The 13166-nt window shown below is 43.8% G+C and overlaps 1 protein-coding gene across 6 annotated transcripts in view; it reads right to left on the bottom strand.

Moving 5' to 3' along the window:
* LOC121598104 (flocculation protein FLO11) overlaps positions 1-11079 on the bottom strand; it is a 47753-nt gene extending 36674 nt beyond the window's left edge. For 2 of the 6 annotated variants that reach the window (XM_041924671.1, XM_041924675.1), the window contains exons 1-2: positions 10679-11079; positions 8983-9107 (exon numbers count right to left, since the gene is read on the bottom strand). The gene's annotated coding sequence lies outside the window, so the exon portion shown is untranslated. Of the gene's footprint in view, positions 1-8982; positions 9108-10023; positions 10400-10559; positions 10591-10678 lie in introns of those variants that run through there. The other 4 variants (XM_041924674.1, XM_041924677.1, XM_041924672.1 and 1 more) reach the window with 4 other exon arrangements.
* Between the last annotated feature and the right edge of the window lie 2087 nt (positions 11080-13166).

The raw sequence follows: 13166 nt of genomic DNA, 5'->3' as shown, positions 1-13166 counted from the left end.
GACAGCGGCCGGATGTCGGGGGCACATGGGAACAAGAGAATTGTACAAGAGACGCGAGAGAACAGGTAGTGCAATAAAGATACAAGAAAACGTAACAAACTCATTTTAATTTATTTTGTGTATGTTTATAAACCATAAAGAAGCAGGTTCTCTGGCAGAATTGAGCAATCTACGTGATGTGAAATTTATCATCGGAATCAATCATATTTTATCGAAAACCAGCGCGAAACATTTTCAATAGAAATGCAGCAGTGGTTTTCAATCATTTTGCAGCATAAGTGTAGCAACCTGCGCCGCCACGATCACGTTACGTTAAGCAAGTTACGCATTAGAGCTCCTTCACACCGGACGAATGTGACAATTCGCGCGTTCGACGAACTTAGCTCATTTCCAAACGTATGAATGAAAATCGAATGGCAGATCCTTCAGCATACAGAGATTTTGATCTTAGGGAAAATACAGTGAAATCTCACTAATGTGTAGTCTCTGCTAGATGAATTGTTTAATATTGAACATTTTTAAGGTTCCGTCATATTCCATACATTTCTTTTCAAGATGAATGTCTTTCTTAGGCGAATATCCTTTAAATTGCATATGCGTGTAGCATATAAAAAAGCTATATAAAACTTATTATAATACACACTATCAGATATAGACACATTGTAACACACTTTAGAAAGCCAAACCACACCATTGTAACACATTCATTACAACACATTCAGTAAATCAGATCATACCATAGCAACACACCCGGAAGAATTCAGGCCGTCCATTCAAACAAATAAGAGATGTGACACACTTATCAAAAACAACCGAAACGCACAACATAAGCAGGAACAACAGTATGTAACCCAAAGTAGGAACAGTATATGCATTAAACCCAAAACAGGAACTTAGTGACAAGAACTATCGTTCTTGTCAACAAAAGACAAACGTAACTAGCTGGGTGAAAACAATAACTTCCCAACATAAAATCCGGAACCAAATGTGCGAAACTCTTAACTTCATTGGAGTATAAATAAAAGCAATTCCGACCATGGCAAGTCAGATTCGTTCGGACTGTCAAGATAGGACATTACGCTGCCGAAAACCTTCACCTTCCAACTTATTTCAAGAGTTTAGTTATGTCCCCCTACCCAAGGTAAGGCTTCTAAACTCCAACGTTTCCAGTAAGGGAAACCCCTTTTGGGTTTCTATGATCGCCCGGACGATCAAGTGTTGAAAAGTCCGCTTCGAACAAAGTATGATTCTTCATCGATACATGTCAGCGAAACACTGACCTACCGCGACGATACTCGAGGTACAGTTGTACTATCATCGCATTACATGGCGACCGTAGCTATCTTCCGAACACATTACATGCGATTTGGCAACCGAAATTCTTAAGGGTGTATTTTTGGGTCACTGTTGGTCAAAGGATGCCATGTTTTTCCGTGGTTTCTGGGATACCTCATAGCAATACCTTCATAAGTTTTCCTCAACATGAATACTTTTCCAAGCTCTCCAAACGGTCTTTTTACGATTCACCTCACAGAGATTTCACTGTAAATCAATGTGTTGCTACGGCGTAGCCAAGGGAGGCTGGTCAATTTTTAACCACTATATGGAATATGGTCTCTATTGACCACTAAATAAAATAGTAAAAACTGTCATTCAAAAACTCGCCTTAGAGAATCTATGCAGTCAAATCGCATATGCAGTTTAGGAAAATCTACCTTAGGGAGACATTCATCCGAGAGAGTAAACCATATATGGAATATGACAACTGTCTAAATGTTCATGTTGTAAAAAAAAGTATAATTCTTAATATCTTTAACTTTTTTTTTATTCGGAAAAACAAAGCTCTAGATGTAATGACGTTAGTTCGATCGTTTTAATATACTTTAATTGTGAGTAATTTCTAAATTCATCAATCATTATATAGGAAAGCGGAACACTACAACCAGGTTTTCAATCAAGTATTCTGTTGTGCAAACTTATCAATATTCTTACTTTTTTGTGCTGTCTTGAGAAATGGAATTCTTAGGAAGTTGGTCGCTTATCCCTGCCAAGTCACCATGCAGAAAAAGCGTTCACACGTTTGGCACTCCGGAGAATACTCGACCCTGGACACCAACTCCCTCTGTATCCTGTTCAGCTTCAATTTTTTGAGCTTGAGTCACTCGAATTACGCCGTACTCAAGCCCGATCATCATTCATCGCCTCCATATCCTACTCCATGCAGTCCCTCCTCTTCTTTCCTCTATCGACTTTTATGTCTCTCCCCGTCTACTAAAACATCGTCCTCCTCTAGCTCCTTCCCAGCCGTGTTTTCTATTCATACTTCACCTATTATACATACATCCTGCCATGGTTGAGACTAGTTATAAGCAACTTATACTTTTGTGTAAAACCATTAGCTAGACAAAATAAATGAAATGACAGTGATAATAGCTTGTAGCTGAATATCCTCAGCTGTCAGTATGTTATCTACCACCGCAGAAAACAGATTGAATTCTACAAGCGAACTAGATGATCCCAAGACCGAACCACTCCCGCACACACAAGAACAGTCCCGATTGTTATAACTGAAGGAGCAGCTTGTTTTCTCTTTTACAGGGTTTCGAATCATATAAGGGAATAGTTCAATCACTTAGGGGAATGTTGCAAATCGGTAGGGGAATATTGCATGCAAGCTGTGGATGTTTGCAATCACTTAGGGGAGTTTTGCAATCGATTAGGGGAATGTTGCAAGCGTACTGTGGAGCTGTCATCAGACTGTGGGTACCGCTGTAAATACCTTAAAATATTTTCGTCAATCTTACTAACTTATCATGTTTAATTATGGTTCTGCAGCAGGATTTATTTAGTTTATCATATGTACAGCAGAATCCCACACGAAAACAACTCCAAACGATGTTTTATAAAAAAACATCATCGGTACCAATTCGTTGCTTTTTACATCGGCACCCACAGTCTGATGACAGCTCCACAGTACGATTGCAACATTCCCCTAATCGATTGCAAAACTCCCCTAAGTGATTGCAAACATCCACAGCTTGCTTGCAACATTCCCCTACCGATTTGCAACATTCCCCTAAGTGATTGAACTATTCCCTTATATGATTCGAAACCCTGTATTCAACGACTCTACCAACTCTTTGTTCATATGAAAATCGGTGGAAAATAATTTCCTTACCGAAACTAACACTCAAGTCTGTACTGGTAACGAGTATCTGAAAATACTGCCAAAAGTGAACAGCAGATGCTGTGGGTACGATCGATTGAACGAATCGTTTCTTCCTTTGGTCTATGTTGCCGACCATACCAGCATGATTATGAGCACACACACACACAAACACGCACTGGCAGGCAGGCAGAGCAGTCAGTCACGGTCAAAGGTCTCGCGAGCTCACCCCGTTCTACCCAAAGGCAGGAAAGAACTTGATGTGGAAGAGCCATTTCTTTCTTCGCCTCGCACCACCACAGGCGCACGCCGACCGCCCTATTAGCGGCCGGAGAAGTGCTCGTGGGGTAAATTGAATTAAGCAATCCCGAAAATAGATCTAGACAGACGCAACCCAAATGACCTTGACATTGAGGAAGTCTGGATGGATGGATGGGTGGATGGATGGTTAATTAACTCGGCTCTAGGGGTGAGAGTAAGAGAGAGCGAGAGAGAGCGAGAGAGAGAGAGAGAGAGAGAGAGAGAGAGCAGCCGCGTGCGCAGGGTATTCTTTCGCGTTCGTAATGAATGCCTTCCTTTCCGAGACGATATGAACAAAAAAAGGGAAGGCTAGGCGTCGAGATCCCTCGACCCACGATCATCATTTCGTAGAATGGTTCTATGGATCTACAGCCTCCCTCTCTCTCGCTCTCTCGCTCTCTACGGAATGTGTGTCTGTGTTTGCGCAACCATCCAGTCCAGCCAGTCAGCCGTTGGAGTGATCACTTAAGTCTAACGCGATCCTCCATTTGAAAGCATGGCGTTTGAGTAGCATTAACACACTGTGAGAATGGGACCACGTGCGATTGGGAAATGGAGATTTTTTTAGTATCGCTTCTATGTGTTCATGTTCAAAAGTGTATTTTACATGCGAGATTGAGTACTGACTTCTTAGGTGGGCGGTTTTGGAGTGCCAGTTTTGGTTGGTTATGTGATTAAATATGCTTTGTTGATCTTTTTTAGATTATCGCACAAATATAACCAATATTGTTCCTACCTAATACCATGGGCAATTCATAGGAAAAGAAGATACATTTTGATATTGTTCCAATCGGAAGAAGTGTTTGATAATCCAAAGCTGAACGACATTTAATCTACCGTGTCCTCCTGCATCTCCAAGCACCACTCAAAACATACCCTTTTAACGTAAAACTCCAACAAATTTCGGCAAGCTACCGTAGACAAAAACAACCGACCAACGAATGTTTAAAGAGTCAAACACCGCATTGTTTATCCATGTTACACAATCGGCCGGTTCGCATGCAGATTGACCTGCTGAAACGGCATCACACACAATAAACCACACACACAAAGTGGACAGCACACGCGCGACGACACAATTTGCATATGACCGTTGGAACGTTACACGTTTTCACTGCGCGGAGGCACCTCCCCTATGTCCCATTCACGATCGCCACCCCGCCCACTGCCACCCTGCTAAATGTTGCGCGGTGACGAATGTGCAAAGAAAGTGGGTGATGATCGACAACACCGAGGAAGCGTTTGAAAGAAACGATCCCATGGAAAGGGCGGCAGGCGGCAGGCGAGAGAGAGAGAGAGGGAAAGGAAATGCGCACGAGTGGAAAAGCATAAAAATAACCTCGAATTAGTGCACGCTTAAACTCGCGTTTGCTTAAAGCCAACCACCACCACCACCAACAACCCCAAGCAACACGCACACGTGTGTGCGCGCGCGCGTCTTAGATGCCCTTGCGCATGCATGGGGGTTCGCTTCTCTTTTCTGCCGATCAGCTGGCGGCTAGTGGTGGTGGTGGTGGTGGTGATGGTGGTAGCTCGATTAATCGGTCCGGTCGAGGTGCACGGACACGGAGCCGCACGCGCAGCATGATCACTTCCAGAGCCAGTGACATACTGAACGTTTTGGATTTGCTTTGTTGAGGAAAATGGGTAAACATATTAGGCGCAAATCATTCGCGTAGATGGTTGTTGAACGATGCGTACAAGGTGAAGTGGATCGTTTGATGAGATGAAGTTTGGGGGATTGCTCAACTAATATTCATTACTGGGGAAATAGTTGTCCAACTAGCATCAACATTATATCAACATAAAAATTGGGGAATAACACGATTGATTGTAAAAATCACTGAATCTAACAAGAAAATCCAATGTACAGAACAGTGATGGGTAAAGTTGGCAAAAATCCGGAGTCGACTCCGATCCGCCTTCGATAATTTCGAAACTGACTCCGAAAGTTAGTTACTGGTCATTATCCGGAGTCGTCCGGAGTAGCCCGGAGTCGTTCGGAGGCGGAGTAGCCCGGAGTCGGTCGGAGTCGTTCCAAGTCGGAGTCGTCCGGAGTCGTTCCAAGTTGGAGTCGTCCGGAGTCGTTCCAAGTCAGAGTCGTCCGGAGTCGTCTGGAATCGGTTGGAGTTGGAATCTTCCAGCGTGCAAGCGCAAAGGGAAAGACAAAAAACACAACGAAATGAAATGCGTGATCACAAGCATATTGCACCGCACGGCTCCTGTTGACTCCGACCGACTTTGATTCCAAACGACTCCGGACGATTTTGGACGACTCTGAACGACTCCAGACGACTCCGAACGACTTCGGGTGTCTCCGGACGATTCCGAACGACTTCGAACTACTCGGGACGACTCCGGACGACTCCAGGCGCAACTAGTGGTTCGGATTATGACAGAGTCAGAATCAGAATAACAATAACCGGAGTCGTGGGTGCGCTCCAAAGAGCACATCACTTGTACAGAAACAAGTCTAGCTGATCGTTTCCCAAAACTCCCCTGTCACGCTAAAGCGAAAAAGGTTAAAAAGGAGAGCCTGAAAGGCGCTGAAGGGTGCAGGATCAACAACAGACAACCTGCACAACGGTGAAGGAAGCCCGAACATCTCAACAAGACAAGTGTGTGCATGTGTGTGCGTATGTGTTGAGAGGCACGGAAAGGCGAGAAAAAAGGGGTGAAACGATGAGACGCATAAAGCAGAATTGTCGAGATTTTTGTTCCGACTGATGCTGCTGCTGCTGCCTTCGCCCTTCGTTCTGCTTCCTTTCTTTCTTTTTTCTCCATTTGCTTTTCCATCAAGCGGGCGCGAAGGACCAGCCCCTGCGCGAGGCGGTTAAAAGTGTTGTTGCGATGTTATTGCTTTGCTGGCCTTTTTTCCTCGTTGAAACAGGATGCTGCTGGGATGCTTATGCTGTTTCAAGGGGAGAGGAGGAATGGTCGACCGTTGCTTAAAACCACACAGGATGTCAGGTTGGTTTTTGGGCGCGTACGGGCACAACGGATAGGTACAATGATATTGAGCTTTTCGATCTCTTTTCTTCCCATTTTACACATTCGCTCGATCGGTGCTGTTTTTCACTTTCTATCTTGGATCAAGAAATTAAATAAATGTTCAAGGACTTGAGTGTTCTTTTATACAAGCATAGTTTAGCGAAAAGGTCAATAACAGCAAAGCCTTCAACAAACATTTATTGCACTTTTGAAGGGTTGAAGCTTCGGTTAAAGCATTCACAAAAGGAAACATCATGTGTCAAAGCAAATTATTTGATCAATTTGGATGTAATTTTCAAACAATATAACTTCAAGATAAACATTTCAATACAGTAATTTCCATCTGATACCCTTTTACTCCTACTTGGTGGCCTGGCATGGATTGTTTGGGAATGTGTCACGTAACGATCACAGCTCTCATTCATTACGGCTTGAAATGCAATAAAATGCCAACGTGTCAACCGTAGCTGCCTATCGTTGTGTTTCCTGTGTTTCCTGCACACAAATGACCTCTCTTCTCCCCTGCTATGACGAGGGTCTACTGATTTATGGGTCTTTTAACATTCGCCAGCCCTCATAGTTGAGATGCGCCCATGATCCCATGGCGGTCAGCGCCATTTGAGGGTGGTCAGTGCAATTACGCGATAGGTGTGTCATTTTATGCATTCTGGATGAATTAAAGGGTGCAGAGCTAGTTTCTGTGATATCTATTTTATTCCACAATCTATTTCATTAATTCCTCCGCAATGAATTATTTACTCGCGCGTGAAATACGATAACTGTCATCGATTTAAATAAATGATAGCCATGCAAAAAGAGTCAATTAATTTCAATTTGAGTCAGATGATAATAAATTTCCTCTAATTCTTTACAATTTTAAAAACAATCCAAAATCATGAAATGCTAGTGTTTGAATTCGTCCATTCTCACAAGAAATACATTAAAAAGCTTAAAACTGGAGCTGTCACATCGCATTACTATGTCCTGAATTTAACTCATTTTCTAAAGTAAAAGTCATGACAAAAATCCACTATCTCCTTAGGTTTGAAATGTTTTCTATTGAAATTGTACGCAGCGCGAAACAAAACTTCAATTCATCGCGTGCTTCGGGTGCTAATGAACGTTTGCGCCCCACTTGCAGCCCCTTTTACCCCACGCAACACGCATGACCATCCCCCGCCGCCCATCCTCTCCCTGCTCTCATCACCATACACACTTTTGCAACCACCACTTTACCACGCGGAGAGTTCAATTTCTCTGTCTTTACTCAAACAGCAACACACACACACGCCAGAGCACTCCCAGTGGCCAGCCAAACTAACAAAAACCAGCTGGTCGCCCGTTTAGCCCCGGTTTAGTAGAAGGGCCTCTTTGTTTCGAAGTTAACTACTTTTACAGCGGATGTAATGTGCGCGTCGCGTCTCTCTTGCTCTCAGGCTGTTTGTTACTCTTTCTCTCTCTCTCTCTCTCTCTCTCTTTCTCTCACACACCAACACACATCTACTCATCATCGTTCTTAGACATTTGAGAGAATCTACTCCAAAACGCTTCTATTTCGCTTCCGTTTCACCTTTTCTCGTACCATTTCTCTCTTTTTCTCTCTCTATCTCTCTCTTTCTCTCTCTCAATTTTGCAGGGCGATTGAAAAGCCGGCTATCGCGTACGCCACGCAGAACCCTTCCCCCACATCTTTAGCACGCACAACCACCTTTAAGGGGAGGGGTGAAGATGGAAAAATAAAACAAAGCACGGCTTCGGCCGAAACGGGAATGGGCATCCCTTCTATAACCCTATCTGGTCACTGACATTCCGACTCCAAGACATGCCCGTTTACATGCCCCACACGTCATGTAAGGACACACACGTGCGCGCAAGGATACTTTGCTGCTAGAGACTCCCCACACACCGACAAAGAGTGCACACATACATAGAAACGCGCGCGCCGTTTGTGCGAACGTCATCATTTATCGGGAGAAAACGATGTTGCGTGCGAACAAAGAAACCTTCAAATGGTCCTTTTTTGGGTTTTGATTTAATTTTGTTGCAGGAACAAACACTTTTTCACATTCACAAGTAGAATCAATTTTTAAAATGATTTTTTTTTATTATTATTTCCAATGCAGTTCATTGCAGACAAACACCAGCAAATAACGGCAGGGAGAAAAAACTTTCACTTTTTGCCTTCCCACACCTTCCCAGTTTATTGAACTTTGCGGGTGTCCTTTGCAAGGATACGAGCGGCGCATACTAGCTTGCTTAGAAGGAGAATAGGCTTCAAAGCATTTTGCATTTTTTGCATGCAGCATTTTGGCAAACATGGCTAAATTTGAGGGATCATTTACCAAAATACAATACTCGATAAGAAATAAAAAGATATTTTTAAAATATATTTAAAAGCCCCGTATATAAATACAACAAAGTATTAGCACTGACCATCAATATTAAAAAAAAAAATCAAAAACAAAGGCATTTTTATCAACAAAGTTTTGTGCAAGGATAACTATCGTTTTCGTTCCCGTGCTTACCGTTGTTTACCACCGTATCATGTTGTTAGGAAGCTGCTGCGGGATTCTCCGTTTATAATGCCGGTCCGGTTGATCCGACTGCTGCTGTGGAATGCATCTTCAATGTCTGCAACAGAAGATCCGCTCTGTACATAGCCGTTGCAACAAAATAGGAAAGAAATAGAAAATAAAACACACATCAGCACACGAATCGCGCGTTGATGAAGCAGCAGTGGACGCTGCCGGAAGCAATGAGGGATGAAAATTTGGCAGCCGAAAACAACACAGAAAAAACACACTGTCATTTAAAGTCCACACAGCGCACAGACACACACACACATAGAGCAATAGAGAAGGATAGAAGCACACACACACACACACACACACACAAGCAGCAGTGTCATACACACACACACACGCGGGTACATCGAACGGGATATGGAGCGGACGTGTGCACGGCTTGCTGTGATTTGTTTTCTTTTTCCTGCTCTACTCCTTTGTAATTGCTCTCACGTACTAAATGCGTCCTCTATTGTTTCGACACTCGTTGTACCAAGCCCTCCCTCTTCTCTCCTCACCTCTAGGCGACGCACTGTGTAACATACGTCACACGGCAAATCGGAACAAACGCAAGCACACACACACACACACAAATACCTCGAAGAAGTTCGCGCTTTTCTTTTCCCTTTCAATACTACCGCACATCCCTTTGCACACACACACACCCCGTCGCACCCAAAATCAAAAAACCCTTTACAAGCACTGGTGCGCTCTCCCACACTACCCCACTGACCCTTTATTGCACCCCCTCCCCCCAGCAAGCAGTGTGTGTGTGTGTGTGTGTGTGTCGTCACACGGTTACTGGTGCTCTATTGCTTCCCGTTTGACAGTTTTCATATCGAAAACTGTTCGATTTATGATGCTACATTGGCGGCGGTGGGAGGTGGGGATTTTGTAATAATCCGCGAGACACCGCCAAGGAAAACGTAATTCCTCCTTCACACACACAGCCAAACATTGATGCACAATAGCACTCGGATCGAAAGCGGTCCTTTTGCTCACTCTTTCACGGACACAACGCGGTGCGCTGCATCCCTTCTCTTGCTGCTCTGCTCCTGCCGCTCAGTGGCCAACGCGGAGGATCTCCCCGTTTTCTTTCACCATCGCCGCCACAATATTTCTCGGCAGTCAGCAGCATCACCAATTCGGACCAATCCGCACACACACATACAACAAGGTTTGGCACTACATCCGTCGTTTCGCGACGATCGCACAAGATCCACAGCAGCAGCGCACTGCCCCATCTTCTCTCCTGCCTCTCAATTAATCTTCATTTCAACAAACCCAACATCTTCCTCCCTTCTCGCAACACACATACACATACACCAATCTTCCGCATACCCCCACAGGAGCGAAGCGGAAGGTTCAGGAAGAGCGTACTGTACGTGTGTGTGATTTTTTTTCGCCCTTTGGTTGAGCGTAGTTGGCTGTGTATTCTGCACCACCGGCACTGTATCGTGGATCTGTGAGGAAAGACGTGAGCAACACCATCCCACCACCACCACCACCACCTCCACCAAATATCACAAAACACACACGCTGTGCGGGAATTGCACGAATCCAAATCCCATCAGCACGCACACAGACACACACTCACAACACGCACGCGAAAGCGCGATTTTGTAAATTTTTAGCCTTGGCAACGCATTATTTCTACCTTTTCGTCGCCAGCAGCTCTCCTCGCACACTTGACAGTTCTCCTGCGGGAAAGATGACAACTCCGCACTGACATCCGGATCTCGGCTTGCCTCTCTGTGTGTGCGCCTCTTGTATTCGCTACAATTGGGAACAAGAAATGCGTTCTCCGCGGGCTTGCTAAGGGCAACGAAGAACGAAAAAAAACAACCGCACACTTTTAGTCGCCCGTCGTGACGGACTCAGGGCTTTTCTTTGTTGAGACGCTAGGCCGCTAACCACCGCGAGAGCGCGTGTACACCACCGTCCGGTCGGTCGTGCGAGATTTGTGAGGCGAGCACTATTGTACAAGTTCACAGACGAATGGCGAATGCCACTTTGGAGTGGCGATGCTGGCCTTTGCTGAAATCAGCTTCACTCAAGCGGGTTTCGAAGCGTGCGCCCGTTCGTGTGTGTGCCGCCTACAAGACCGACACAGGCTTTTAACCCGGAGTGAAGTATTGGATCCGGTGGTATGGGTGCGCTGACAGGTACGCGCACAGGGCGCGGCTACACTCATGCAAAGGGAAGCGTTTTTGCGTGTGCTTGAATGGAATCGGTGTAGATGGGGAACACCTCCATTTAATTTAATGAACATGTGTGAAACTTTATGAAAATGATGATAAGTTTCCTATTGCGCATGAGACGAATTAATTTAAAGGGGTTTCTAATTAAAATGAGGACAACCCATGGAGTGAAACGCTTTCCGAACACTTCATGCCCAAGCGTCTGGGATTAACTGTCAAAATAATTTGAAATCTTTCAAAATGAAAACCTCCACTGTATGAAGTGGTCGTTAATTTAATTGCCACAGTGAATGTTGGTGCGGGCGTTGATTGAAGCACTTTTTGTTTATTTCTTTCATGATTGTTACATTATCGTATTGCCGATATGTATGTTTGTCCATGTGATGCGATCTGGATGAGAATTGTTCCACGTCTAACTCTAGGAATCATTCGAATAGCTGTTTTTATTCAATAGATCTTAACTGAATAGACTGAAACGACTTAAGCTCTCAACCTAAACGGAATATAAAAAGACTTCGTCCCAAGTGCCACAAATCCACTAAACGACCACTAAACGGCTTCTAAACGACTCAAGTTCTCTACCTAAACGGAATATAGAAAGACTTCGTTTAGCAGACGCCAAACGACTCATGCATTCTAAAAATAGCAAAAAAGCTGGTGGCGCTATCTGTTGGTGGGATACCCCAACCAGTTGAGCTTCATCGCTTGGAGGAGAGCTTTCTCATTTCCTCTGTACTGTTGTATGGTTTCGCATTGAAGTTATGCATCGCTAGAACTAGAACGGCGATACGATTGTTTAAATACTAAACTCCAACGGAAACCACCAGCACTGAAGCAAGTGAGATTTGAGCAATGGTCATTGGTGTTGATACCCACGTATCTAACCACACGACCATTTATATTGATTTTTGCTCAGAAAGTTAGAAGGCTATATAGGTCATAATAAAATGCAACTTGTCGAAACACATTGCAAGAAAAGGATAGCAATATAATGATGAGTTGTAATACGCCATCTATTGATCAAACCAATGAAGCTGTGGAGCTTTCATTTTTTTTCTATGGATATTCAATTTTCCAGTCGTTTAAGCTTAATCTGTGGCGCTTGGGGTTTAGCAAACGGCAAACGACTCATGCATTTTAAAAATAGCAAAAACCTGGTGGTGCCCTCTGTTGGTGGGATACCCAGCCAGTGGAGCTTTCCTCGCTTTGACAGCTCTCTGTCGCTTTGAGAGCTCTCTCTCTCAGCTTCCCTCTGTACTGTTGTATGGTTTCGCATTTAGAGGTTTTATGCATCGCTAGAACTATAACGGCGATACGACTATTTAAATACTAAACTCCAATGGAAACCACCAGCACTGAAGCAAGTGAGATTTGATTGATGGTCGATGGTGTTGTTATCCATGATATCCATCTGACCACACGACCATTCACATGGTTTTTTGCTAGGAAAGTTAGAAGGCTATATAGGTCTTGATTTTGAAGAAACTTGTCGAAAGACATAGCAAGAAAAGGGCAGCAATATAATGATGAGTTGTAATATGCTACCTATCTATTTAGCAAACCAATGAAGCTATGTAGCTTTCTGTAAGCTTAATCTGTAAGCTGGCTTAATCAGGAAACTTCTCTTATTTGACACCTCTTTTATATGAAAAACCTCTCTTATTTGAACATTTTCCACAGTCCCTTCATTTCCAGTACATTTTTGTCTCTTTAATTTTGAAAACATCTGAAATTTGTATCCCTCTCATTTGTGTATGGTGTTGCCATGGTTATTGAATGATGTATATGCTCAAAAATTGGCAATTGTTCTCGCAGTTCCTATAACAACAGTCAAAGCTGCATACTAAATGGTGGTTTACATTGGAGTTTGGTAGTTAAATGATCGTATCGCCATTCTTGTTCTAGCGATGCATAAATCATATAACAATATAGCGGGAAGCCATC

The sequence above is a fragment of the Anopheles merus genome, chromosome 3R (assembly GCF_017562075.2).
Source record: "Anopheles merus strain MAF chromosome 3R, AmerM5.1, whole genome shotgun sequence".
NCBI classification, from domain to species: Eukaryota; Metazoa; Arthropoda; class Insecta; order Diptera; family Culicidae; genus Anopheles; species Anopheles merus.
This window is presented reverse-complemented; position numbering and strand designations above follow the sequence as displayed.